At 46.8% G+C, this 23,066-nt stretch overlaps 27 non-coding genes and 3 pseudogenes across 27 annotated transcripts; 13 read left to right on the top strand and 17 right to left on the bottom strand.

Moving 5' to 3' along the window:
* Window positions 1–248: 248 nt before the first annotated feature.
* On the top strand, window positions 249–412 carry LOC134951746 (U1 spliceosomal RNA). The gene has a single exon (XR_010184429.1). It is a non-coding gene; the product is annotated as a U1 spliceosomal RNA (small nuclear RNA).
* Window positions 413–564: 152 nt separating this feature from the next.
* Window positions 565–727, top strand: LOC134952999 (U1 spliceosomal RNA). Its single transcript, XR_010185350.1, has one exon. It is a non-coding gene; the product is annotated as a U1 spliceosomal RNA (small nuclear RNA).
* Window positions 728–1,398: 671 nt separating this feature from the next.
* LOC134951225 (U1 spliceosomal RNA) lies at window positions 1,399–1,562 on the top strand. Its single transcript, XR_010184005.1, has one exon. It is a non-coding gene; the product is annotated as a U1 spliceosomal RNA (small nuclear RNA).
* A 152-nt stretch (window positions 1,563–1,714) lies between these two features.
* Window positions 1,715–1,877, top strand: LOC134953499 (U1 spliceosomal RNA). Its single transcript, XR_010185602.1, has one exon. It is a non-coding gene; the product is annotated as a U1 spliceosomal RNA (small nuclear RNA).
* Window positions 1,878–4,502: 2,625 nt separating this feature from the next.
* LOC134950316 (U1 spliceosomal RNA) lies at window positions 4,503–4,666 on the top strand. The gene has a single exon (XR_010183255.1). It is a non-coding gene; the product is annotated as a U1 spliceosomal RNA (small nuclear RNA).
* A 152-nt stretch (window positions 4,667–4,818) lies between these two features.
* On the top strand, window positions 4,819–4,981 carry LOC134952866 (U1 spliceosomal RNA). The gene has a single exon (XR_010185250.1). It is a non-coding gene; the product is annotated as a U1 spliceosomal RNA (small nuclear RNA).
* A 661-nt stretch (window positions 4,982–5,642) lies between these two features.
* LOC134950627 (U1 spliceosomal RNA) lies at window positions 5,643–5,806 on the top strand. The gene has a single exon (XR_010183513.1). It is a non-coding gene; the product is annotated as a U1 spliceosomal RNA (small nuclear RNA).
* A 152-nt stretch (window positions 5,807–5,958) lies between these two features.
* LOC134952762 (U1 spliceosomal RNA) lies at window positions 5,959–6,179 on the top strand (annotated as a pseudogene).
* Window positions 6,180–6,331: 152 nt separating this feature from the next.
* Window positions 6,332–6,494, top strand: LOC134952398 (U1 spliceosomal RNA). Its single transcript, XR_010184930.1, has one exon. It is a non-coding gene; the product is annotated as a U1 spliceosomal RNA (small nuclear RNA).
* Window positions 6,495–7,165: 671 nt separating this feature from the next.
* LOC134950860 (U1 spliceosomal RNA) lies at window positions 7,166–7,329 on the top strand. Its single transcript, XR_010183704.1, has one exon. It is a non-coding gene; the product is annotated as a U1 spliceosomal RNA (small nuclear RNA).
* A 152-nt stretch (window positions 7,330–7,481) lies between these two features.
* On the top strand, window positions 7,482–7,623 carry LOC134952840 (U1 spliceosomal RNA; annotated as a pseudogene).
* A 695-nt stretch (window positions 7,624–8,318) lies between these two features.
* On the top strand, window positions 8,319–8,482 carry LOC134951329 (U1 spliceosomal RNA). Its single transcript, XR_010184090.1, has one exon. It is a non-coding gene; the product is annotated as a U1 spliceosomal RNA (small nuclear RNA).
* A 152-nt stretch (window positions 8,483–8,634) lies between these two features.
* Window positions 8,635–8,797, top strand: LOC134951997 (U1 spliceosomal RNA). Its single transcript, XR_010184625.1, has one exon. It is a non-coding gene; the product is annotated as a U1 spliceosomal RNA (small nuclear RNA).
* Window positions 8,798–10,871: 2,074 nt separating this feature from the next.
* Window positions 10,872–11,035, bottom strand: LOC134950728 (U1 spliceosomal RNA). Its single transcript, XR_010183596.1, has one exon. It is a non-coding gene; the product is annotated as a U1 spliceosomal RNA (small nuclear RNA).
* Window positions 11,036–11,705: 670 nt separating this feature from the next.
* On the bottom strand, window positions 11,706–11,868 carry LOC134951996 (U1 spliceosomal RNA). Its single transcript, XR_010184624.1, has one exon. It is a non-coding gene; the product is annotated as a U1 spliceosomal RNA (small nuclear RNA).
* Window positions 11,869–12,021: 153 nt separating this feature from the next.
* Window positions 12,022–12,185, bottom strand: LOC134951808 (U1 spliceosomal RNA). Its single transcript, XR_010184479.1, has one exon. It is a non-coding gene; the product is annotated as a U1 spliceosomal RNA (small nuclear RNA).
* Window positions 12,186–12,880: 695 nt separating this feature from the next.
* On the bottom strand, window positions 12,881–13,022 carry LOC134953269 (U1 spliceosomal RNA; annotated as a pseudogene).
* A 152-nt stretch (window positions 13,023–13,174) lies between these two features.
* LOC134951692 (U1 spliceosomal RNA) lies at window positions 13,175–13,338 on the bottom strand. The gene has a single exon (XR_010184386.1). It is a non-coding gene; the product is annotated as a U1 spliceosomal RNA (small nuclear RNA).
* A 670-nt stretch (window positions 13,339–14,008) lies between these two features.
* On the bottom strand, window positions 14,009–14,171 carry LOC134953566 (U1 spliceosomal RNA). The gene has a single exon (XR_010185643.1). It is a non-coding gene; the product is annotated as a U1 spliceosomal RNA (small nuclear RNA).
* A 152-nt stretch (window positions 14,172–14,323) lies between these two features.
* LOC134951224 (U1 spliceosomal RNA) lies at window positions 14,324–14,487 on the bottom strand. The gene has a single exon (XR_010184004.1). It is a non-coding gene; the product is annotated as a U1 spliceosomal RNA (small nuclear RNA).
* Window positions 14,488–15,158: 671 nt separating this feature from the next.
* LOC134952998 (U1 spliceosomal RNA) lies at window positions 15,159–15,321 on the bottom strand. The gene has a single exon (XR_010185349.1). It is a non-coding gene; the product is annotated as a U1 spliceosomal RNA (small nuclear RNA).
* Window positions 15,322–15,473: 152 nt separating this feature from the next.
* On the bottom strand, window positions 15,474–15,637 carry LOC134951060 (U1 spliceosomal RNA). Its single transcript, XR_010183869.1, has one exon. It is a non-coding gene; the product is annotated as a U1 spliceosomal RNA (small nuclear RNA).
* A 661-nt stretch (window positions 15,638–16,298) lies between these two features.
* On the bottom strand, window positions 16,299–16,461 carry LOC134953127 (U1 spliceosomal RNA). The gene has a single exon (XR_010185442.1). It is a non-coding gene; the product is annotated as a U1 spliceosomal RNA (small nuclear RNA).
* A 152-nt stretch (window positions 16,462–16,613) lies between these two features.
* LOC134951223 (U1 spliceosomal RNA) lies at window positions 16,614–16,777 on the bottom strand. Its single transcript, XR_010184003.1, has one exon. It is a non-coding gene; the product is annotated as a U1 spliceosomal RNA (small nuclear RNA).
* A 2,621-nt stretch (window positions 16,778–19,398) lies between these two features.
* LOC134953565 (U1 spliceosomal RNA) lies at window positions 19,399–19,561 on the bottom strand. The gene has a single exon (XR_010185642.1). It is a non-coding gene; the product is annotated as a U1 spliceosomal RNA (small nuclear RNA).
* A 152-nt stretch (window positions 19,562–19,713) lies between these two features.
* Window positions 19,714–19,877, bottom strand: LOC134950842 (U1 spliceosomal RNA). Its single transcript, XR_010183690.1, has one exon. It is a non-coding gene; the product is annotated as a U1 spliceosomal RNA (small nuclear RNA).
* A 671-nt stretch (window positions 19,878–20,548) lies between these two features.
* On the bottom strand, window positions 20,549–20,711 carry LOC134952967 (U1 spliceosomal RNA). The gene has a single exon (XR_010185324.1). It is a non-coding gene; the product is annotated as a U1 spliceosomal RNA (small nuclear RNA).
* Window positions 20,712–20,863: 152 nt separating this feature from the next.
* On the bottom strand, window positions 20,864–21,027 carry LOC134950788 (U1 spliceosomal RNA). Its single transcript, XR_010183646.1, has one exon. It is a non-coding gene; the product is annotated as a U1 spliceosomal RNA (small nuclear RNA).
* Window positions 21,028–21,697: 670 nt separating this feature from the next.
* On the bottom strand, window positions 21,698–21,860 carry LOC134952581 (U1 spliceosomal RNA). The gene has a single exon (XR_010185074.1). It is a non-coding gene; the product is annotated as a U1 spliceosomal RNA (small nuclear RNA).
* A 152-nt stretch (window positions 21,861–22,012) lies between these two features.
* Window positions 22,013–22,176, bottom strand: LOC134951637 (U1 spliceosomal RNA). Its single transcript, XR_010184340.1, has one exon. It is a non-coding gene; the product is annotated as a U1 spliceosomal RNA (small nuclear RNA).
* Window positions 22,177–23,066: the final 890 nt, after the last annotated feature.

Here is a 23,066-nt window from a genome sequence, read left to right as displayed (position 1 = left end):
CATATGCAAATCCATCTGCTGCAGGCCTTCCCCCAGGAATGCTTGCACTAGTTGTTGCATTTGGTTTGTTGTTTGGGGGTGCTTCAGTATTAGGCAGCCTTCTGCCCTCCCATGTTCATCTGAAAATTTGTGTTCTCCCTGCATTTGTTGTCCCCCGATGAGAGTTCCCTTGTGCTGCCTCAGTTGAATCTCCTTTACTTGACAGAGATGTGCCTGAGCAGCGGCCCTCCCCAGCTCTATCCCAAATCATACTTATTTTGCATAGGAGATACCATGGTCATGAAGATTGTTTTCCCAGGGTGAGGTTCATTTATTGCATTCTGGGTATGCTGACCCCTGTGATTTCCCCAAATGTGGGAAACTGGACTGCATTATTTGTGGTAGTGAGGGACTGTGTTTGTGCTTTCCTCTGGTCAGCTCTGGTAAAAGTCAGATTTCTTTGTCTCAGATCTTCCTCTAGCCTTGTTCTTCTTTCGAGAGTTCCCTTGTGCTGCCTCAGTTGGATCTCCTTCACTTGACAGGGGGGTGCCCGAGCAGCGACCCTCCCCAGCTCTAGCCCAGCTCCTACTTACCTGCCAGGTGAGATACTATGATCATGAAGGTGCTTCTCCCAGGGCAAGGCTCACCCATTGCACTCTGGGTGTGCTACTCCTGCGGTTTCCCCAAATGTTGGACACTTGACTGCATAATTTGTGTTTCACCTGGTCGGCTCTCGTATAATTCAGATCTCTTTGTCTCAGGTCTCTCTCCAGCCTAATTTGCAGTCTGTTTCCACTTCTCTTTTCTTGAGTTGCTCCCTTCTATGCCCTTGCGCACTATCCTGACTTCTCCCGTCTGCTTACTTTGTGCCTTCCAACGCACAATGCAAACTACAGGTAGTGCTGCAGGGCCCACACCCTTTTACTTGCCTTACAGAGCAGCTCTGGAGCTGTTACAGTGCCCAGCTGCTGCAAGAAATCAGCTTGAATGCTTCAGGGGCTGGGGCATAGCCATCATGAGCCCCACACCGAAGGAGGGTGGAGGTGTTTAATGCGAACTAGGGGTCATCCAAGCACCGCAAAAGGCCGCCATGCCCTGCATGCCAATTTTATCTTTTCATATGCAGACGAGGGTTGAAGCCAACTTTGACCCACTGCTTGGATGACATCACCATATGCAAATCCATCTGCTGCAGGCCTTTCCCCAGGAATGCTTGCACTAGTTGTTGCATTTGGTTTGTTGTTTGGGGGTGCTTCAGTATTAGGCAGCCTTCTGCCCTCCCATGTTCATCTGAAAATATGTGTACCTCCTGCAGTTGTTGTCCCCAGATGAGAGTTCCCTTGTGCTGCCTCAGTTGAATCTCCTATACTTGACAGAGATGTGCCTGAGCAGCGGCCCTCTCCAGCCCTATCCCAAATCATACTTATTTTGCATAGGAGATACCATGGTCATGAAGATTGTTCTCCCAGGGTGAGGTTCATTCATTGCATTCTGGGTATGCTGACCCCTGTTATTTCCCCAAATGTGGTAAACTTGACAGCATTATTTGTGGTAGTGGGGGACTGTGTTTGTGCTTTCCTCTGGTCAGCTCTGGTAAAAGTCAGATTTCTTTGTCTCAGATCTTCCTCTAGCCTTGTTCTTCTTTCGAGAGTTCCCTTGTGCTGCCTCAGTTGGATCTCCTTCACTTGACAGGGGGGTGCCCGAGCAGCGACCCTCCCCAGCTCTAGCCCAACTCCTACTTACCTGCTAGGTGAGATACTATGATCATGAAGGTGCTTCTCCCAGGGCAAGGCTCATAAATTGCACTCTGGGTGTGCTGCTCCTGCGATATCCCCAAATGTGGGAAACTTGACTGCATAATTTGTGTTTCCCCTGGTCGGCTCTCGTATAATTCAGATCTCTTTGTCTCATGTCTCTCTCCAGCCTAGTTTGCTGTCTGTTTACACTTCTCTTTTCTTGAGCCACGCCCTTCTATGCCCTTGCGCACTATCTTGACTTCTCCCGTCTGCTTACTTTGTGCCTTCCAACGCACAATGCGAACTACAGGTAGTGCTGCAGGGCCCACACCCTTTTAGTTGCCTTACAGAGCAGCTCTGGAGCTATTACAGTGCCCAGCTGCTGCAAGTAATCAGCTTGAATGCTTCAGGGGCTGGGGCATAGCCAACATGAGCCCCACACCGAAGTAGGGTGGAGGTGTTTAATGCGAACTAGGGGTCATACAAGCGCCGCAAAAGGCCGCCATGCCCTGCACGCCCCTTTTCTCTTTTCATATGCAGACGAGGGTTGAAGCCAACTTTGACCCACTGCTTGGATGACATCACCATATGCAAATCCATCTGCTGCAGGCCTTCCCCCAGGAATGCTTGTACTAGTTGTTGCATTTGGTTTGTTGTTTGTGGGTGCTTCAGTATTAGGCAGCCTTCTGCCCTCCCATGTTCATCTGAAAATATGTGTTCTCCCTGCAGTTGTTGTCCCCAGATGAGAGTTCCCTTGTGCTGCCTCAGTTGAATCTCCTTTACTTGACAAGGGAGGCATTTTGGATTTTTTCTTTGGGTACCCTTACACCTGATGGTCTGAATGAGAGCATCGAACTGAACAACATTGGCAGTCTCTGAAGATTTTATCTATTGATTTACCTAATATATTATTTATTGAATATCCATTTATTGTATGTTTAATAAATAAACAAAATTATTAGAAGTAGCTATTTTGGAAACAGCTTTCCTCTTAGGATGAAACTGTATAATCCTGTTGTGTGTGTTCCTTTAAAGTTCTTTAGTAAAATCCACTAGTAATGATGAACATCAGATTTCTTCCTCCATCCTCTTTTTACACTTTCTCTTGGTTCTATATATATATATTTTTCTATTTTTATTTTTTTCCCCTCCTTCTCCCAAAAGGCCCCCCTCCCTCCCCCCCCCTCCCTGTTTTAAATTTTAAAATCTTTAAATATTTAAATCTTCGAATCCTTAAATTGTCTGTTTAATATTTATTTTTTCTTCAATTCTTTTTGTTGTTTAAACAGCAATGTAGTAATTCCAGGGGTTAAAATAATGAAATATAGAAATAATATTAACAAAAATTAAAGGTAAAAATGAATTGATAGAATGATCCCATTAAAAGTAAATAAATAATATGGAAGTTAAGCTGAGCAGGTTGGATTCGAACATGGGACTAGCTGCATAGAGTGCAGGTGATGTTTCCCCTGCGCCACCAGAACTGCTTTAGTAGTGGCATGGATTTATGTTACCCTAAAAGGTTTTATATAAGTAAATGGGGATCCTTAGTGCTGAGTCTCTGAATTATGTATATGTGATTATAGATATGAGGTATTGATTGAAAGATTATAGGTTAATCTGTATATAGATTATATATGTTCTGTTATTTTTTAAACCACCTTGTTGCTTATTTTATTATTATTTTTAATCACCATGTTGCTTATTTTTATATTATGAAATGCCTTTATATGTGCAATTGCAATTAGAAAGTTGTTCCATATGTGAGTCATTACATGTATGCATCCAATTAGTACATGTATGTATCCAATCAACTAATTAGTAATGCTATTGGTCCGGTGCATTTTAAAAAGAGCCTGCTAGGCTGCTGATGTATCCTCTGACGAAACCGCTCTTGGATAACAGCGGAGAAACGCGTAAGTAAGGTGATTACCGGACACTCTGATTGCTGAGATATAAGCCCGTTCATGAACGAGCTACATCACGGCGGACGTCTGATGTAAAGACAGCGGTGAAGGGGAAAAAGCAATTTGAGACCGAGCAAAAGGAGGTCTCTACCCCACGGCAGGGAGAAATATCCCGACCGCGAGTGCCAATAAGATCCAGCCACGGTTAACGGGGGTCGTAGCATACCGCTGTGTTTCACCAACCATCACAGCGCTCTCCCCCTGTTTTCTTTCATTACTCACGTGAGTTACATATGAACTTTAACTGCAGTAAATAAGAGGCGTTGGTTACAACTGTTGCTGTTCATCCACAAGAAGGAATTTAATGTATCAATTACAATTGGAAAGTAACGATTAAATTACAACAGCTGTATCCAGGAGGATTTTTTGGACACTTTAATAAACATTCCGTTGTCATCAAGGGCAATATGAAATAGATCCTGATTACATTTAGATATGGATAGTGGTGCCTATATATGTTGACTCCATTGTATTTTATTGAATGTGGGTTTCTTCTGTCTATATATATTTTTTAAAAATAAAGAGCTTGTATATTTTATTTTTTGCGCTCCCTTGATAACAAGTGTGATTATCTTTAAAATTTGGTTTATTATTGGTAGAACAGTACTACCTATGGGAGCAGCATTTTATAATATATGGTGAAAATTAATAGATGTATAAAGATTAAATAAGCAACAAATTGGTGAAATAGATACGTTTTGATAGGAGCGCTGGGTTCTATATATATATATTGACATTTGGTTATATATATGTATAGACTTTATAAATTCTTGACAGAGATGTGCCTGAGCAGCGGCCCTCCCCAGCCCTATCCCAAATCATACTTATTTTGCATAGGAGATACCATGGTCATGAAGATTGTTCTCCCAGGGTGAGGTTCATTCATTGCATTCTGGGTATGCTGACCCCTGTGATTTCCCCAAATGTGGGAAACTCGACTGCATTATTTGTGGTAGTGGGGGACTGTGTTTGTGCTTTCCTCTGGTCAGCTCTGGTAAAAGTCAGATTTATTTGTCTCAGATCTTCCTCTAGCCTTGTTCTTCTTTCGAGAGTTTCCATGTGCTGCCTCAGTTGGATCTCCTTCACTTGACAGGGGGGTGCCCGAGCAGCGACCCTCCCCAGCTCTAGCCCAACTCCTACTTACCTGCCAGGTGAGATACTATGATCATGAAGGTGCTTCTCCCAGGGCAAGGCTCACCCATTGCACTCTGGGTGTGCTGCTCCTGCGGTTTCCCCAAATGTTGGACACTTGACTGCATAATTTGTGTTTCCCCTGGTCGGCTCTCGTATAATTCAGATCTCTTTGTCTCAGGTCTCTCTCCAGCCTAGTTTGCTGTCTGTTTCCACTTCTCTTTTCTTGAGTTGCTCCCTTCTATGCCCTTGCGCACTATCCTGACTTCTCCTGTCTGCTTACTTTGTGCCTTCCAACGCACAATGCAAACTACAGGTAGTGCTGCAGGGCCCACACCCTTTTACTTGCCTTACAGAGCAGCTCTGGAGCTGTTACAGTGCCCAGCTGCTGCAAGAAATCAGCTTGAATGCTTCAGGGGCTGGGGCATAGCCCCACACCGAAGGAGGGTGGAGGTGTTTAATGCGAACTAGGGGTCATCCAAGCGCCGCAAAAGGCCGCCATGCCCTGCATGCCCCTTTTCTCTTTTCATATGCAGACGAGGGTTGAAGCCAACTTTGACCCACTGCTTGGATGACATCACCATATGCAAATCCATCTGCTGCAGGCCTTCCCCCAGGAATGCTTGCACTAGTTGTTGCATTTGGTTTGTTGTTTGGGGGTGCTTCAGTATTAGGCAGCCTTCTGCCCTCCCATGTTCATCTGAAAATATGTGTTCTCCCTGCAGTTGTTGTCCCAAGATGAGAGTTCCCTTGTGCTGCCTCAGTTGAATCTCCTTTACTTGACAGAGATGTGCCTGAGCAGCGGCCCTCCCCAGCCCTATCCCAAGTCATACTTATTTTGCATAGGAGATACCATGGTCATGAAGATTGTTCTCCCAGGGTGAGGTTCATTCATTGCATTCTGGGTATGCTGACCCCTATGATTTCCCCAAATGTGGGAAACTCGACTGCATTATTTGTGGTAGTGGGGGACTGTGTTTGTTCTTTCCTCTGGTCAACTCTGGTAAAAGTCAGATTTATTTGTCTCAGATCTTCCTCTAGCCTTGTTCTTCTATCGAGAGTTTCCTTGTGCTGCCTCAGTTGGATCTACTTCACTTGACAGGGGGGTGCCCGAGCAGCGACCCTCCCCAGCTCTATCCCAAATCCTACTTACCTGCCAGGTGAGATACTATGATCATGAAGGTGCTTCTCCCAGGGCAAGTCTCACCCATTGCACTCTGGGTGTGCTGCTCGTGCGATTTCCCCAAATGTGGGAAACTTGACTGCATAATTTGTGTTTCCCCTGGTCGGCTCTGATTTCCCCAAATGTGGGAAACTTGACTGCATTATTTGTGGTAGTGAGTGACTGTGTTTGTGCTTTCCTCTGGTCAGCTCTGGTAAAAGTCAGATTTCTTTGTCTCAGATCTTCCTCTAGCCTTGTTCTTCTTTCGAGAGTTTCCTTGTGCTGCCTCAGTTGGATCTCCTTCACTTGACAGGGGGGTGCCCGAGCAGCGACCCTCCCCAGCTCTAGCCCAACTCTTACTTACCTGCCAGGTAAGATACTATGATCATGAAGGTGCTTCTCCCAGGGCAAGGCTCACCCATTGCACTCTGGGTGTGCTGCTCCTGCGATTTCCCCAAATGTGGGAAACTTGACTGCATAATTTGTGTTTCCCCTGGTCGGCTCTCGTATAATTCAGATCTCTTTGTCTCAGGTCTCTCTCCAGCCTAGTTTGCTGTCTGTTTCCACTTCTCTTTTCTTGAGCCGCTCCCTTCTATGTCCTTGCGCACTATCCTGACTTCTCCCGTCTGCTTACTTTTTGCCTTCCAACGCACAATGCGAACTACAGGTAGTGCTGCAGGTCCCACACCCTTTTATTTGCCTTACAGAGCAGCTCTGGAGCTGTTACAGTGCCCAGCTGCTGCAAGAAATCAGCTTGAATGCTTCAGGGGCTGGGGCATAGCCAACATGAGCCCCACACTGAAGGAGGGTGGAGGTGTTTAATGCGAGCTAGGGGTCATCCAAGCGCCGCAAAAGGCTGCCATGCCCTGCACGCCCCTTTTCTCTTTTCATATGCAGACGAGGGTTGAAGCCAACTTTGACCCACTGCTTGGATGACATCACCATATGCAAATCCATCTGCTGCAGGCCTTCCCCCAGGAATGCCTGCACTAGTTGTTGCATTTTGTTTGTTGTTTTGGGGTGCTTCAGTATTAGGTAGCCTTCTGCCCTCCCATGTTCATCTGAAAATATGTGTTCTCCCTGCAGTTGTTGTCCCCAGATGAGAGTTCCCTTGTGCTGCCTCAGTTGAATCTCCTTTACTTGACAGAGATGTGCCTGAGCAGCGGCCCTCCCCAGCCCTATCCCAAATCATACTTATTTTGCATAGGAGATACCATGGTCATGAAGATTGTTCTCCCAGGGTGAGGTTCATTCATTGCATTCTGGGTATGCTGACCCCTGTGATTTCCACAAATGTGGGAAACTCGACTGCATTATTTGTGATAGTGGGGGACTGTGTTTGTGCTTTCCTCTGGTCAGCTCTGGTAAAAGTCAGATTTCTTTGTCTCAGATTTTCCTCTAACCTTGTTCTTCTTTCGAGAGTTCCCTTGTGCTGCCTCAGTTGGATCTCCTTCACTTGACAGGGGGCTGCCCGAGCAGCGACCCTCCCCAGCTCTAGCCCAACTCCTACTTACCTGCCAGGTGAGATAGTATGATCATGAAGTTGCTTCTCCCTGGGCAAGGATCACCCATTGCACTCTGGGTGTGCTGCCCCTGTGATTTCCCCAAATGTGGGAAACTTGACTGCGTAATTTGTGTTTCCCCTGGTCGGCTCTCATATAATTCAGATCTCTTTGTCTCAGGTCTCTCTCCAGCCTAGTTTGCTGTCTGTTTCCACTTCTTTTTTCTTGAGCCCCTCCCTTCTATACCCTTGTGCACTATCCTGACTTCTCCTCCCGTCTGCTTACTTTGTGCCTTACAATGCACAATGCAAACTACAGGTAGTGCTGCAGGGCCCACACCCTTTTACTTGCCTTACAGAGCAGCTCTGGAGCTGTTACAGTGCCCAGCTGCTGCAAGAAATCAGCTTGAATGCTTCAGGGGCTGGGGCATGGCCAACATGAGCCCCACACAGAAGGAGGGTGGGGGTATTTAATGCGAACTAGGGGTCATCCAAGCGCCGCAAAAGGCCGCCATGCCCTGCATACCCCTTTTCTCTTTTCATATGCAGATGAGGGTTCCAGCCAACTTTGGCCCACTGCTTGGATGACATCACCGTATGCAAATCCGTCTTCTGCAGACCTTCCCCCAGGAATGCTTGTACTAGTTGTTGCATTTGGTTTGTTGTTTGGGGGTGCTTCAGTATTAGGCAGCCTTCTGCCCTCCCATGTTCATCTGAAAATATGTGTTCTCCCTGCAGTTGTTGTCCCCAGATGAGAGTTCCCTTGTGCTGCCTCAGTTGAATCTCCTTTACTTGACAGAGATGTGCCTGAGCAGCGGCCCTCCCCAGCCCTATCCCAAATCATACTTATTTTGCATAGGAGATACCATGGTCATGAAGATTGTTCTCCCAGGGTGAGGTTCATTCATTGCATTCTGGGTATGCTGACCCCTGTGATTTCCCCAAACGTGGGAAACTTGACTGCATTATTTGTGGTAGTGAGTGACTGTGTTTGTGCTTTCCTCTGGTCAGCTCTGGTAAAAGTCAGATTTCTTTGTCTCAGATCTTCCTCTAGCCTTGTTCTTCTTTCGAGAGTTTCCTTGTGCTGCCTCAGTTGGATCTCCTTCACTTGACAGGGGGGTGCCCGAGCAGCGACCCTCCCCAGCTCTAGCCCAACTCCTACTTACCTGCCAGGTGAGATACTATGATCATGAAGGTGCTTCTCCCAGGGCAAGGCTCACCCATTGCACTCTGGGTGTGCTGCTCCTGCGATTTCCCCAAATGTGGGAAACTTGACTGCATAATTTGTGTTTCCCCTGGTCGGCTCTCGTATAATTCAGATCTCTTTGTCTCAGGTCTCTCTCCAGCCTAGTTTGCTGTCTGTTTCCACTTCTCTTTTCTTGAGCCGCTCCCTTCTATGCCCTTGCGCACTATCCCAGGATAATTATTGTAGCTGGTCTGCGGGTAACAGCTCTCAGATCCACTTCTAGAAAAAATGCAACAATGTAATTTGAGTGACAAACTGCAGAGATGAACCCTTTCTGTGACTGCTGCACAGGGATCACACAAACTCTATTCATAGGGCTGACTTCACTTAGGGGAGATGTTCTCGCCCCGCAAAGAAGTGCGAGTATATACCGCACTTAGGTACCATTGGATTTACAGATATTTTCTTGCAATACACTATGGGGGTCATTCTGAGTTGATTGCTCGCTAGCAGTTTTTAGCAGCCTTAAAACGGTGGAGTTAACATATCTCACGTGGAAGGTGGTCATGTTATTAGCCTTGGCTTCGGCTAGGCGAGTGTCGGAATTAGCGGCTTTGTCACATAAAAGCCCATATTTGGTGTTCCATGTGGATAGAGCGGAATTGCGGACCCATCCTCAATTCCTACCAAAAGTGGTCTCATCTTTTCATATGAACCAATCTATTGTGGTGCCTTTGGCTACGCGTGACTTGGAGGATTCCGAGTTACTTGATGTGGTCAGGGCTTTGAAAATTTACGTGGCCAGGACGGCTAGAGTCAGGAAAACTGAAGCGCTGTTTGTCCTGTATGCAACCAACAAGATTGGTGCCCCTGCTTCAAAGCAGGCTATTGCTCGCTGGATTTGTAACACGATTCAGCAAGCGCATTCTATGGCTGGATTGCAGTTACCGAAATCGGTCTAGGCCCATTCCACGAGGAAAGTGGGCTCTTCTTGGGCGGCTGCCCGAGGGGTCTCGGCACTACAGCTGTGTCAAGCTGCTACTTGGTCAGGTTCAAACACCTTTTCAAAATACTATAAGTTTGATACCCTGGCTGAGGAGGAACTCATGTTTGCTCAATCGGTGCTGCAGAGTCATCCGCACTCTCCCGCCCATTTTGGAGCTTTGGTATAATCCCCATGGTCCTTACGGAGTCCCCAGCATCCTCTAGGACGTTAGAGAAAATAAGATTTTAAACCTACCGGTAAATCTTTTTCTCGTAGTCCGTAGAGGATGCTGGGCGCCCGTCCCAAGTGCGGACTACTTCTGCAATACTTGTATATAGTTATTGCTTCAATAAGGGTTATGTTAGAGTTGCATCGGTCCTGCACTGATGCTACAGTATGTTGTTTTTTCGTACTCATAACTGGGTAGTTTATCACAAGTTATACGGTGTGATTGGTGTGGCTGGTATGAATCTTGCCCTGGATTAACAAAATCCTTTCCTCATACTGTCAGTCTCCTCTGGGCACAGTTTCTCTAACTGTGGCATAGAGGCGCATAGAGGGAGGAGCCAGTGCACACCCAGAACTAAAGTCTTTCTTAAAGTGCCCATGTCTCCTGCGGAGCCCGTCTATCCCCATGGTCCTTACGGAGTCCCCAGCACCCTCTACGGACTACGAGAAAAAGATTTACCGGTAGGTTTAAAATCTTATTTTCTACTTTATTCTTTTCTATCCTAGTTTATTACGACCAACTCTCATCCAAGGAGTTTGATATTCTACTACCTGCATGCAATTTAAATTGCTTAAATTGTTTATATGGTTGATTTGTCCTTCACAACCCATAATCTGCAACTTGGATGTACTTGTGTCATTGAAAATCTTATAATAAAAATGTTTATATATTGAAAAAAAAAGTTATAAGACATATGCATTCAATATTTGAAGAAACAAAATAAAATAAAGCTATGTATTGGGTTTCACTAACAAGCACATTGGAAGACTTGACTACTGTTAAAAGACATGCATTACATGGTATAGAGCCACAAACCACAATGTAGTAAAATAAAAACAAACTTACATGTGCTAGAGCTGGGGAGGGTCGCTGCTCGGGCAGCCCCCTGTCAAGTGAAGGAGATCCAACTGAGGCAGCACAAGGGAACTCTCGAAAGAAGAACAAGGCTAGAGGAAAATCTGAGACAAAGAAATCTGACTTTTACCAGAGCTGACCAGAGGAAAGCACAAACACAGTCCCCCACTACCACAAATAATGCAGTCGAGTTTCCCACATTTGTGGAAATCACAGGGGTCAGCATACCCAGAATGCAATGAATGAACCTCACCCTGGGAGAACAATCTTCATGACCATGGTATCTCCTATGCAAAATAAGTATGATTTGGGATAGGGCTGGGGAGGGCCGCTGCTCAGGCACATCTCTGTCAAGTAAAGGAGATTCAACTGAGGCAGCACAAGGGAACTCTCATCTGGGGACAACAACTGCAGGGAGAACACATATTTTCAGATGAACATGGGAGGGCAGAAGGCTACCTAATACTGAAGCACCCCCAAACAACAAACAAAATGCAACAACTAGTGCAAGCATTCCTGGGGGAAGGCCTGCAGCAGATGGATTTGCATATGGTGATGTCATCCAAGCAGTGGGTCAAAGTTGGCTTCAACCCTCGTCTGCATATGAAAAGAGAAAAGGGGCGTGCAGGGCATGGCAGCCTTTTGCTGCGCTTGGATGACCTCTAGCTCGCATTAAACACCTCCACCCTCCTTCGGTGTGGGGCTCATGTTGGCTATGCCCCAGCCCCTGAAGCATTCAAGCTGATTTCTTGCAGCAGTTGGCACTGTAACAGCTCCAGAGCTGCTCTGTAAGGCAAATAAAAGGGTGTGGGACCTGCAGCACTACCTGTAGTTCGCATTGTGCGTTGGAAGGCAAAAAGTAAGCAGACGGGAGAAGACAGGATAGTGCGCAAGGGCATAGAAGGGAGCGGCTCAAGAAAAGAGAAGTGGAAACAGACAGCAAACTAGGCTGGAGAGAGACCTGAGACAAAGAGATCTGAATTATACGAGAGCCGACCAGGGGAAACACAAATTATGCAGTCAAGTTTCCCACATTTGGGGAAATCGCAGGAGCAGCACACCCAGAGTGCAATGGGTGAGCCTTGCCCTGGGAGAAGCACCTTCATGATCATAGTATCTCACCTGGCAGGTAAGTAGGAGTTGGGCTAGAGCTGGGGAGGGTCGCTGCTCGGGCACCCCCCTGTCAAGTGAAGGAGATCCAACTGAGGCAGCACAAGGAAACTCTCGAAAGAAGAACAAGGCTAGAGGAAGATCTGAGACAAAGAAATCTGACTTTTACCAGAGCTGACCAGAGGAAAGCACAAACACAGTCAACTCACTACCACAAATAATGCAGTCAAGTTTCCCACATTTGGAGAAATCACAGGGGTCAGCATACCCAGAATGCAATGAATGAACCTCACCCTGGGAGAACAATCTTCATGACCATAGTATCTCCTATGCAAAATAAGTATGATTTGGGATAGGGCTGGGGAGGGCCGCTGCTCAGGCACATCTCTGTCAAGTAAAGGAGATTCAACTGAGGCAGCACAAGGGAACTCTCATCTGGGGACAACAACTGCAGGGAGAACACATATTTTCAGATGAACATGGGAGGGCAGAAGGCTGCCTAATACTGAAGCACCCCCAAACAACAAACCAAATGCAACAACTAGTACAAGCATTCCTGGGGGAAGGTCTGCAGAAGACGGATTTGCATACGGTGATGTCATCCAAGCAGTGGGCCAACGTTGGCTGGAACCCTCATCTGCATATGAAAAGAGAAAAGGGGTATGCAGGGCATGGCGGCCTTTTGCAGCGCTTGGATGACCCCTAGTTCGCATTAAATACCTCCACCCTCCTTCTGTGTGGGGCTCATGTTGGCCATGCCCCAGCCCCTGAAGCATTCAAGCTGATTTCTTGCAGCAGCTGGGCACTGTAACAGCTCCAGAGCTGCTCTGTAAGGCAAGTAAAAGGGTGTGGGCCCTGCAGCACTACCTGTAGTTTGCATTGTGCATTGTAAGGCACAAAGTAAGCAGACGGGAGGAGAAGTCAGGATAGTGCACAAGGGTATAGAAGGGAGGGGCTCAAGAAAAAAGAAGTGGAAACAGACAGCAAACTAGGCTGGAGAGAGACCTGAGACAAAGAGATCTGAATTATATGAGAGCCGACCAGGGGAAACACAAATTACACAGTCAAGTTTCCCACATTTGGGGAAATCACAGGGGCAGCACACCCAGAGTGCAATGGGTGATCCTTGCCCAGGGAGAAGCAACTTCATGATCATAGTATCTCACCTGGCAGGTAAGTAGGAGTTGGGCTAGAGCTGGGGAGGGTCGCTGCTCGGGCACCCCCCTGTCAAGTGAAGGAGATCCAACTGAGGCAGCACAAGGGAACTCTCGAAAGAAGAACAAGGCTAGAGGAAAATCTGAAACAAAGAAATCTGACTTTTACCAGAGCTGACCAGAGGAAAGAACAAACACAGTCCCCCACTACCACAAATAATGCAGTCGAGTTTCCCACATTTAGGGAAATCACAGGGGTCAGCATACCCAGAATGCAATGAATGAACCTCACCCTGAGAGAACAATCTTCATGACCATGATATCGCCTATGCAAAATAAGTATGATTTGGGATAGGGCTGGGGAGGGCCGCTGCTCAGGCACATCTCTGTCAAGTAAAGGAGATTCAACTGAGGCAGCACAAGGGAACTCTCATCTGGGGACAACAACTGCAGGGAGAACACATATTTTCAGATGAACATGGGAGGGCAGAAGGCTGCCTAATACTGAAGCACCCCCAAACAACAAACCAAATGCAACAACTAGTGCAAGCATTCCTGGGGGAAGGCTGCAGCAGATGGATTTGCATATGGTGATGTCATCCAAGCAGTGGGTCAAAGTTGGCTTCAACCCTCGTCTGCATATGAAAAGAGAAAAGGGGCGTGCAGGGCATGGCGGCCTTTTGCGGCAATTGGATGACCCCTAGTTCGCATTAAACACCTCCACCCTCCTTCGGTGTGGGGCTCATGTTGGCTATGCCCCAGCCCCTGAAGCATTCAAGCTGATTTCTTGCAGCAGCTAGGCACTGTAACAGCTCCAGAGCTGCTCTGTAAGGCAAGTAAAAGGGCGTGGGCCCTGCAGCACTACCTGTAGTTCGCATTGTGCGTTGGAAGGCACAAATTAAGCAGACGGGAGAAGTCAGGATAGTGCGCAAGGGCATAGAAGGGAGCGGCTCAAGAAAAAAGAAGTGTAAACAGACAGCAAACTAGGCTGGAGAGAGACATGAGACAAAGAGATCTGAATTATACGAGAGCCGACCAGGGGAAACACAAATTATGCAGTCAAGTTTCCCACATTTGGGGAAATCGCAGGAGCAGCACACCCAGAGTGCAATTGGTGAGCCTTGCCCTGGGAGAAGCACCTTCATGATCATAGTATCTTACCTAGCAGGTAAGAAGGAGTTGGGCTAGAGCTGGGGAGGGTCGCTGCTCGGGCACCCCCCTGTCAAGTGAAGGAGATCCAACTGAGGCAGCACAAGGGAACTCTCGAAAGAAGAACAAGGCTAGAGGAAGATCTGAGACAAAGAAATCTGACTTTTACCAGAGCTGACCAGAGGAAAGCACAAACACAGTCCCCCACTACCACAAATAATGCTGTCAAGTTTACCACATTTGGGGAAATAACAGGGGTCAGCATACCCAGAATGCAATGAATGAACCTCACCCTGGGAGAACAATCTTCATGACCATGGTATCTCCTATGCAAAATAAGTATGATTTGGGATAGGGCTGGGGAGGGCCGCTGCTCAGGCACATCTCTGTCAAGTAAAGGAGATTCAACTGAGGCAGCACAAGGGAACTCTCATCTGGGGACAACAACTGCAGGAGGTACACATATTTTCAGATGAACATGGGAGGGCAGAAGGCTGCCTAATACTAAAGCACCCCCAAACAACAAACCAAATGCAACAACTAGTGCAAGCATTCCTGGGGGAAGGCCTGCAGCAGATGGATTTGCATATGGTGATGTCATCCAAGCAGTGGGTCAAAGTTGGCTTCAACCCTCGTCTGCATATGAAAAGAGAAAATTGGCATGCAGGGCATGGCGGCCTTTTGCGGTGCTTGGATGACCCCTAGTTCGCATTAAACACCTCCACCCTCCTTCGGTGTGGGGCTCATGATGGCTATGCCTCAGCCCCTGAAGCATTTAAGCTGATTTCTTGCAGCAGCTGGGCACTGTAACAGCTCCAGAGCTGCTCTGTAAGGCAAGTAAAAGGGTGTGGGCCCTGCAGCACTACCTGTAGTTTGCATTGTGCGTTGGAAGGCACAAAGTAAGCAGACGGGAGAAGTCAGGATAGTGCGCAAGGGCATAGAAGGGAGCAACTCAAGAAAAGAGAAGTGGAAACAGACTGCAAATTAGGCTGGAGAGTGACCTGAGACAAAGAGATCTGAATTATACGAGAGCCGACCAGGTGAAACACAAATTATGCAGTCAAGTGTCCAACATTTGGGGAAACCGCAGGAGTAGCACACCCAGAGTGCAATGGGTGAGCCTTGCCCTGGGAGAAGCACCTTCATGATCATAGTATCTCACCTGGCAGGTAAGTAGGAGTTGGGCTAGAGCTGGGGAGGGTCGCTGCTCGGGCACCCCCCTGTCAAGTGAAGTAGATCCAACTGAGGCAGCACAAGGAAACTCTCGATAGAAGAACAAGGCTAGAGGAAGATCTGAGACAAAGAAATCTGACTTTTACCAGAGCTGACCAGAGGAAAGAACAAACACAGTCCCCCACTACCACAAATAATGCAGTCGAGTTCCCCACATTTGTGGAAATCACAGGGGTCAGCATACCCAGAATGCAATGAATGAACCTCACCCTGGGAGAACAATCTTCATGACCATGGTATCTCCTATGCAAAATAAGTATGACTTGGGATAGGGCTGGGGAGGGCCGCTGCTCAGGCACATCTCTGTCATGTAAAGGAGATTCAACTGAGGCAGCACAAGGGAACTCTCATCTGGGGACAACAACTGCAGGGAGAACACATATTTTCAGATGAACATGGTAGGGCAGAAGGCTGCCTAATACTGAAGCACCCCCAAACAACAAACCAAATGCAACAACTAGTGCAAGCATTCCTGGGGGAAGGCCTGCAGCAGATGGATTTGCATATGGTGATGTCATCCAAGCAGTGGGTCAAAGTTGGCTTCAACCCTCGTCTACATATGAAAAGAGAAAAGGGGCGTGCAGGGCATGGCGGCCTTTTGCGGCACTTGGATGACCCCTAGTTCGCATTAAACACCTCCACCCACCTTCGGTGTGGGGCTATGCCCCAGCCCCTGAAGCATTCAAGCTGATTTCTTGCAGCAGCTGGGCACTGTAACAGCTCCAGAGCTGCTCTGTAAGGCAAGTAAAAGGGTGTGGGCCCTGCAGCACTACCTGTAGTTTGCATTATGCGTTGGAAGGCACAAAGTAAGCAGACGGGAGAAGTCAGGATAGTGAGCAAGGGCATAGAAGGGAGCAACTCAAGAAAAGAGAAGTGGAAACAGACAGCAAACTAGGCTGGAGAGAGACCTGAGACAAAGAGATCTGAATTATACGAGAGCCGACCAGGGGAAACACAAATTATGCAGTCAAGTGTCCAACATTTGGGGAAACCGCAGAAGCAGCACACCCAGAGTGCAATGGGTGAGCCTTGCCCTGGGAGAAGCACCTTCATGATCATAATATCTCACCTGGCAGGTAAGTAGGAGTTGGGCTAGAGCTGGGGAGGGTCGCTGCTCGGGCACCCCCCTGTCAAGTGAAGGAGATCCAACTGAGGCAGCACAAGGGAACTCTCGAAAGAAGAACAAGGCTAGAGGAAGATCTGAGACAAAGAAATCTGACTTTTACCAGAGCTGACCAGAGGAAAGCACAAACACAGTCCCCCACTACCACAAATAATGCTGTCAAGTTTACCACATTTGGGGAAATAACAGGGGTCAGCATACCCAGAATGCAATGAATGAACCTCACCCTGGGAGAACAATCTTCATGACCATGGTATCTCCTATGCAAAATAAGTATGATTTGGGATAGGGCTGGGGAGGGCTCAGGCACATCTCTGTCAAGAATTTATAAAGTCTATACATATATATAACCAAATGTCAATATATATATATAGAACCCAGCGCTCCTATCAAAACTTATCTATTTCACCAATTTGTTGCTTATTTAATCTTTATACATCTATTAATTTTCACCATATATTATAAAATGCTGCTCCCATAGGTAGTACTGTTCTACCAATAATAAACCAAATTTTAAAGATAATCACACTTGTTATCAAGGGAGCGCAAAAAATAAAATATACAAGCTCTTTATTTTTAAAAAATATATATAGACAGAAGAAACACACATTCAATAAATTACAATGGAGTCAACATATATAGGCACCACTATCCATATCTAAATGTAATCAGGATCTATTTCATATTGCCCTTGATGACAACGGAATGTTTATTAAAGTGTCCAAAAAATCCTCCTGGATACAGCTGTTGTAATTTAATCGTTACTTTCCAATTGTAATTGATACATTAAATTCCTTCTTGTGGATGAACAGCAACAGTTGTAACCAACGCCTCTTATTTACTGCAGTTAAAGTTCATATGTAACTCACGTGAGTAATGAAAGAAAACAGGGGGAGAGCGCTGTGATGGTTGGTGAAACACAGCGGTATGCTACGACCCCCGTTAACCGTGGCTGGATCTTATTGGCACTCGCGGTCGGGATATTTCTCCCTGCCGTGGGGTAGAGACCTCCTTTTGCTCGGTCTCAAATTGCTTTTTCCCCTTCACCGCTGTCTTTACATCAGACGTCCGCCGTGATGTAGCTCGTTCATGAACGGGCTTATATCTCAGCAATCAGAGTGTCCGGTAATCACCTTCCTTACGCGTTTCTCCGCTGTTATCCAAGAGCGGTTTCGTCAGAGGATACATCAGCAGCCTAGCAGGCTCTTTTTAAAATGCACCGGACCAATAGTATTACTAATTAGTTGATAGGATACATACATGTACTAATTGGATGCATACATGTAATGACTCACATATGGAACAACTTTCTAATTGCAATTGCACATATAAAGGCATTTCATAATATAAAAATAAGCAACATGGTGATTAAAAATAATAATAAAATAAGCAACAAGGTGGTTTAAAAAATAACAGAAAATATATAATCTATATACAGATTAACCTATAATCTTTCAATCAATACCTCATATCTATAATCACATATACATAATTCAGAGACTCAGCACTAAGGATCCCCATTTACTTATATAAAACCTTTTAGGGTAACATAAATCCATGCCACTACTAAAGCAGTTCTTGTGGCGCAGGGGAAACATCACCTGCACTCTATGCAACTAGTCCCATGTTCGAATCCAACCTGCTCAGCTTAACATCCATATTATTTATTTACTTTTAATGGGATCATTCTATCAATTCATTTTTACCTTTAATTTTTGTTAATATTATTTCTATATTTCATTATTTTAACCCCTGGAATAATTACATTGCTGTTTAAACAACAAAAAGAATTGAAGAAAAAATAAATATTAAACAGACAATTTAAGGATTCGAAGATTTAAATATTTAAAGATTTTAAAATTTAAAACAGGGAGGGGGGGGGAGGGAGGGTGGCCTTTTGGGAGAAGGAGGGGAAAAAAATAAAAATAGAAAAAAAAATATATATATAGAACCAAGAGAAAGTGTAAAAAGAGGATGGAGGAAGAAATCTGATGTTCATCATTACTAGTGGATTTTACTAAGGAACTTTAAAGGTATACACACAACAGGATTATACAGTTTCATCCTAAGAGGAAAGCTGTTTCCAAAATAGCTACTTCTAATAATTTTGTTTATTTATTAAACATACAATAAATGGATATTCAATAAATAATATATTAGGTAAATCAATAGATAAAATCTTCAGAGACTGCCAATGTTGTTCAGTTCGATGCTCTCATTCAGACCATCAGGTGTAAGGGTACCCAAAGAAAAAATCCAAAATGCCTCCCTTGTCAAGTAAAGGAGATTCAACTGAGGCAGCACAAGGGAACTCTCATCTGGGGACAACAACTGCAGGGAGAACACATATTTTCAGATGAACATGGGAGGGCAGAAGGCTGCCTAATACTGAAGCACCCCCAAACAACAAACCAAATGCAACAACTAGTACAAGCATTCCTGGGGGAAGGCCTGCAGCAGATGGATTTGCATATGGTGATGTCATCCAAGCAGTGGGTCAAAGTTGGCTTCAACCCTCGTCTGCATATGAAAAGAGAAAAGGGGCGTGCAGGGCATGGCGGCCTTTTGCGGCGCTTGGATGACCCCTAGTTCGCATTAAACACCTCCACCCTACTTCGGTGTGGGGCTCATGTTGGCTATGCCCCAGCCCCTGAAGCATTCAAGCTGATTACTTGCAGCAGCTGGGCACTGTAATAGCTCCAGAGCTGCTCTGTAAGGAAACTAAAAGGGTGTGGGCCCTGCAGCACTACCTGTAGTTCGCATTGTGCGTTGGAAGGCACAAAGTAAGCAGACGGGAGAAGTCAAGATAGTGCGCAAGGGCATAGAAGGGAGTGGCTCAAGAAAAGAGAAGTGTAAACAGACAGCAAACTAGGCTGGAGAGAGACATGAGACAAAGAGATCTGAATTATACGAGAGCCGACCAGGGGAAACACAAATTATGCAGTCAAGTTTCCCACATTTGGGGAAATCGCAGGAGCAGCACACCCAGAGTGCAATTGGTGAGCCTTGCCCTGGGAGAAGCACCTTCATGATCATAGTATCTTACCTAGCAGGTAAGAAGGAGTTGGGCTAGAGCTGGGGAGGGTCGCTGCTCGGGCACCCCCCTGTCAAGTGAAGGAGATCCAACTGAGGCAGCACAAGGGAACTCTCGAAAGAAGAACAAGGCTAGAGGAAGATCTGAGACAAAGAAATCTGACTTTTACCAGAGCTGACCAGAGGAAAGCACAAACACAGTCCCCCACTACCACAAATAATGCAGTCAAGTTTACCACATTTGGGGAAATAACAGGGGTCAGCATACCCAGAATGCAATGAATGAACCTCACCCTGGGAGAACAATCTTCATGACCATGGTATCTCCTATGCAAAATAAGTATGATTTGGGATAGGGCTGGGGAGGGCCGCTGCTCAGGCACATCTCTGTCAAGTAAAGGAGATTCAACTGAGGCAGCACAAGGGAACTCTCATCTGGGGACAACAACTGCAGGAGGTACACATATTTTCAGATGAACATGGGAGGGCAGACGGCTGCCTAATACTGAAGCACCCCCAAACAACAAACCAAATGCAACAACTAGTGCAAGCATTCCTGGGGGAAGGCCTGCAGCAGATGGATTTGCATATGGTGATGTCATCCAAGCAGTGGGTCAAAGTTGGCTTCAACCCTCGTCTGCATATGAAAAGAGAAAATTGGCATGCAGGGCATGGCGGCCTTTTGCGGCGCTTGGATGACCCCTAGTTCGCATTAAACACCTCCACCCTCCTTCGGTGTGGGGCTCATGTTGGCTATGCCCCAGCCCCTGAAGCATTCAAGCTGATTTCTTGCAGCAGCTGGGCACTGTAACAGCTCCAGAGCTGCTCTGTAAGGCAAGTAAAAGGGTGTGGGCCCTGCAGCACTACCTGTAGTTCGCATTGTGCGTTGGAAGGCAAAAAGTAAGCAGACGGGAGAAGTCAGGATAGTGCGCAAGGGCATAGAAGGGAGCGGCTCAAGAAAAGAGAAGTGGAAACAGACAGCAAACTAGGCTGGAGAGAGACCTGAGACAAAGACATCTGAATTATACGAGAGCCGACCAGGGGAAACACAAATTATGCAGTCAAGTTTCCCGCATTTGGGGAAATCACAGGGGCAGCACACCCAGAGTGCGATGGGTGAGCCTTGCCCTGGGAGAAGCACCTACATGATCATAGTATCTCACCTGGCAGGTAAGTAGGAGTTGGGCTAGAGCTGGGGAGGGTCGCTGCTCGGGCACCCCCCTGTCAAGTGAAGGAGATCCAACTGAGGCAGCACAAGGGAACTCTCGAAAGAAGAACAAGGCTAGAGGAAGATCTGAGACAAAGAAATCTGTCTTTTACCAGAGCTGACCAGAGGAAAGCACAAACACAGTCCCCCACTACCACAAATAATGCAGTCGAGTTTCCAACATTTGGGGAAATCACAGGGGTCAGCATACCCAGAATGCAATGAATGAACCTCACCCTGGGAGAACAATCTTCATGACCATGGTATCTCCTATGCAAAATAAGTATGATTTGGGATAGGGCTGGGGAGGGCCGCTGCTCAGGCACATCTCTGTCAAGTAAAGGCGATTCAACTGAGGCAGCACAAGGGAACTCTCATCTGGGGACAACAACTGCAGGGAGAACACATATTTTCAGATGAACATGGGAGGGCAGAAGGCTGCCTAATACTGAAGCACCCCCAAACAACAAACCAAATGCAACAACTAGTGCAAGCATTCCTGGGGAAGGCCTGCAGCAGATGGATTTGCATATGGTGATGTCATCCAAGCAGTGGGTCAAAGTTGGCTTCAACCCTCGTCTGCATATGAAAAGAAAAAAGGGATGTGCAGGGCATGGCGGCCTTTTGCGGCGCTTGGATGACCCCTAATTCGCATTAAACATCTCCACCCTCCTTCGGTGTGGGGCTCATGTTGGCTATGCCCCAGCCCCTGAAGCATTCAAGCTGATTTCTTGCAGCAGCTGGGCACTGTAACAGCTCCAGAGCTGCTCTGTAAAGCATGTAAAAGGGTGTGGGCCCTGCAGCACTACCTGTAGTTTGCATTGTGCGTTGGAAGGCACAAAGTAAGCAGACAGGAGAGGTCAGAATAGTGCGCAAGGGCATAGAAGGGAGCGGCTCAAGAAAAGAGAAGTGGAAACAGACAGCAAACTAGGCTGGAGAGAGACCTGAGACAAAGAGATCTGAATTATACGAGAGCCGACCAGGGGAAACACAAATTATGCAGTCAAGTGTCCCACATTTGGGGAAATCGCAGGAGCAGCACACCCAGAGTGCAATGGGTGAGCCTTGCCCTGGGAGAAGCACCTACATGATCATAGTATCTCACCTGGCAGGTAAGTAGGAGTTGGGCTAGAGCTGGGGAGGGTCGCTGCTCGGGCACCCCCCTGTCAAGTGAAGGAGATCCAACTGAGGCAGCACAAGGGAACTCTCGAAAGAAGAACAAGGCTAGAGGAAGAAATGAGACAAAGAAATCTGACTTCTACCAGAGCTGACCAGAGGAAAGCACAAACACAGTCCCCCACTACTACAAATAATGCAGTCAAGTTTCCCACATTTGGGGAAATCACAGGGGTCAGCATACCCAGAATGCAATGAATGAACCTCACCCTGGGATAACAATCTTCATGACCATGGTATCTCCTATGCACGATAAGTATGATTTGGGATAGGGCTGGAGAGGGCCGCTGCTCAGGCACATCTCTGTCAAGTAAAGGAGATTCAACTGAGGCAGCACAAGGGAACTCTCATCTGGGGACAACAACTGCAGGGAGAACACATATTTTCAGATGAACATGGGAGGGCAGAAGGCTGCCTAATACTGAAGCACCCCCAAACAACAAACCAAATGCAACAACTAGTGCAAGCATTCCTGGGGGAAGGCCTGCAGCAGATTGATTTGCATATGGTAATGCCATCCAAGCAGTGGGTCAAAGTTGGCTTTAACCCTCGTCTGCATATGAAAAGAGAAAAGGGGCGTGCAGGGCATGGCGGCCTTTTGCGGCGCTTGGATGACCTCTAGTTCGCATTAAACACCTCCACCCTCCTTCGGTGTGGGGCTCATGTTGGCTATGCCCCAGCCCCTGAAGCATTCAAGCTGATTTCTTGCAGCAGCTGGGCACTGTAACAGCTCCAGAGCTGCTCTGTAAGGCAAGTAAAAGGGTGTGGGCCCTGCAGCACTACCTGTAGTTTGCATTGTGCATTGGAAGGCACAAAGTAAGCAGACGGGAGAAGTCAGGATAGTGCGCAAGGGCATAGAAGGGAGCGGCTCAAGAAAAGAGAAGTGGAAATAGACAGCAAACTAGGCTGGAGAGCTCTTCTGTCTATATTTTGCAAACCTGCTCTTGTCCTCTCCAGCTGCTCCATGTAGATTTGACGTCTGGAAAGGTGCATAACCTACTGACAAGCAGGCACACTCCTGCATGAGTTTTCTCTCTCACTAGCTGGATGATACACAATCATTTGCATGTGCTCCACCTCCGACACACGACCCACCCAACCACCCAGTGACCAGAGCCACCCACAAGCCAACTGGCTCCGTGACTTAATT

This window comes from Pseudophryne corroboree, chromosome 8 (assembly GCF_028390025.1).
Source record: "Pseudophryne corroboree isolate aPseCor3 chromosome 8, aPseCor3.hap2, whole genome shotgun sequence".
In the NCBI taxonomy this organism is placed as follows: Eukaryota; Metazoa; Chordata; class Amphibia; order Anura; family Myobatrachidae; genus Pseudophryne; species Pseudophryne corroboree.
The sequence above is the reverse complement of the archived record's forward strand: the minus strand, read 5'-3'. Positions and strand labels throughout refer to the sequence as shown.